At 45.4% G+C, this 2,203-nt stretch overlaps 1 pseudogene; it reads left to right on the top strand.

Moving 5' to 3' along the window:
• Positions 1–340: 340 nt before the first annotated feature.
• Positions 341–1,137, top strand: LOC108984069 (annotated as a pseudogene).
• Positions 1,138–2,203: the final 1,066 nt, after the last annotated feature.

Raw genomic sequence — 2,203 nt, 5'->3', positions numbered from 1 at the left:
ATAAAATTGGATGTGCCAAAATTAGGGAGCTTTTTCCTTGGAAAGAGAGGAATGATCAATCTACTTGGGATTCCTCTGTTCTGTCTCAAATGAATAATATATTTTGACCCTTTGGGAGTTGAGCAAAGGAAAATTGAAACTGAAGCATATAATGAGGCCAACAATAAGCTGCCCAGAACTCCCAGAATTCAGAAATAAGTCATTCAGACGGTAACCCAGTTGCCATAGAGGTCCCAGACTTCTCTCTCTCATCACCTCATCTACCCAGCGAAAAGTTTCTCTCTTTTTCTTTTCCCCTTCGATTAAACATATATATGGCTAAGGGTTTTGATAAATAGATCGAGGTTTCACGGCTATGGAGGCGTCACAGAGAGACGTAGATCGGGTCAAGGTTCCGTGGAGCCCCGAGGAGGATAAGATGTTGCGGAAGCTAGTGTAGAGCCAGGCGGCTCGGAGCTGGTCTGTGATTAGCAAGGCGATCGCGGGGCAGTCAGGCTAGTAGTGCCGGCTTCTTTGGTGCAACCGACTTTCACCGGAGGTGGAGCACCGGCCCTTCACGCTAGAGGAGGACCAGATCATTGTTAAGGCCAACGCCAAGTACGGCAACAAGGGGGCCACCATCGCCATGCTGCTCAACGGCCGTACGGTGAACGCGACTAAGAACCACTGGAATTCTACACTGAAGAGGAAATACTCATTGATGAGCGATGACACCGCCGCCACCACTACAACTACCGTAAACGAAATTCTATCACTACCGCAAAAGAAATCTGCGGGACCGCCTCCTCTTGTGACGGTTTCTCGTCGACATTACAGTCCAGGTAGCCCGTCTGGATCCGCCGTTGGCGATTCGAGTCTCCCTGCAATATCCCCCTCGCACGTTATTCGGCCTGGAGCGAGAAGTTACGCGATTCCCACAGGGACGAGTGACCACTGATTCATAAGCAAAACAAGGAAGACAACCGGGACAACAATAACGAGCCGTCGACTCTTCTCAGTCTGTCCATGCCTGGGACCGAGTCCTACGAGTTTCGTAGCGTCCGTGACTCGCCGCCTCGCCGAGAATATAGGAAAAGTAATTCACCATCAGCAGTGCCCGATAATAAATACAGTACAAAGAGGTTTCCGCCGGATTAGCGTTGAATTAAGATAATAAAATATTATTAAAATTTAAAATATTATAACGATGAAATAAAATAAATCAAGAAATCGAGGAAGCAAACGTTATTGTCTGTGATGCAGGTTATGATTAGAAAGGAAGTGAGTAGTTACCTGGCCAGGCTTGAACTTCGAACATGGTACTGAAGGCGTTAAAGCAGAGAGACAAAAAGGGTAAGAAAAAAAGGAGATTCAGACTAGGAATTAAACTTCTAGGATATGGGTTGGCAACTGGCTGAACAGAAAGAAACGACCTTTTGTTTCTCTGTCGAAAAAGGTAATTTTGAGGCTGCTGTACAGAAATTAGATGAAAAAGTAATTTGAGAAAGAAAGAAAGTGATCATGGAGATAGATCTTGGAGGGTTTTGTATTTAGTTTTGCCGTGGAGGATGGCAATGGCATCATTATTATGCAAAATTAGCCGTAAAAGTGTCGAGTTTTTCTTTATTAAAAAAAAAAGAAAAGACGGTAACCCAGTTTTTGCCTTTTTGGAGTACTTTTTATTCTTTTTGGTTCCCAGAGCAACATTGATGGAAAAATAACTGAACGATTGTAAAGAAAGTTGAGAATCCAGCAGAAACCCAGTTCATAAATTTTCCAAAATTTACCAAAATTTACGTCTTCTTTGGGGAGGGGCAGTAAGGAGTAGGGCTGTGCAGAAAAGTCCTTAACCCGCACCGTCCGTCCGCCCGACCCGACCCGATAAAAGCGGGTTGAACTAACTTGCGGGTCAAACCCGCTAACTATCGATTTCGATCCGACTGACCTCCCCAAATCTCAAACCGTCTGCATCTGTTCCCAAATCGCAAACCCTCGCTGCCATCCCTCCCCACTTCCATTCGTCTTCCCTGTCGACTCCAACAACCAACAAGCACTGCCTCAAACAAAGGAAAAACAAGGTTGCCCTCGTCCACCAAGACACCAGAAATTCATCACAACCAAAAGAAATACATCACGCGACCCAACTCATACCCATCGCGTCGATACGAAAATGGAAAGAGTGGAATAACTAATCGGTGGCAAGTTTGGAAGGAGAGGAGGCGAA

This window comes from Juglans regia, chromosome 15, assembly GCF_001411555.2.
Source record: "Juglans regia cultivar Chandler chromosome 15, Walnut 2.0, whole genome shotgun sequence".
NCBI classification, from domain to species: domain Eukaryota; kingdom Viridiplantae; phylum Streptophyta; class Magnoliopsida; order Fagales; family Juglandaceae; genus Juglans; species Juglans regia.
The sequence above is the reverse complement of the archived record's forward strand: the minus strand, read 5'-3'. Positions and strand labels throughout refer to the sequence as shown.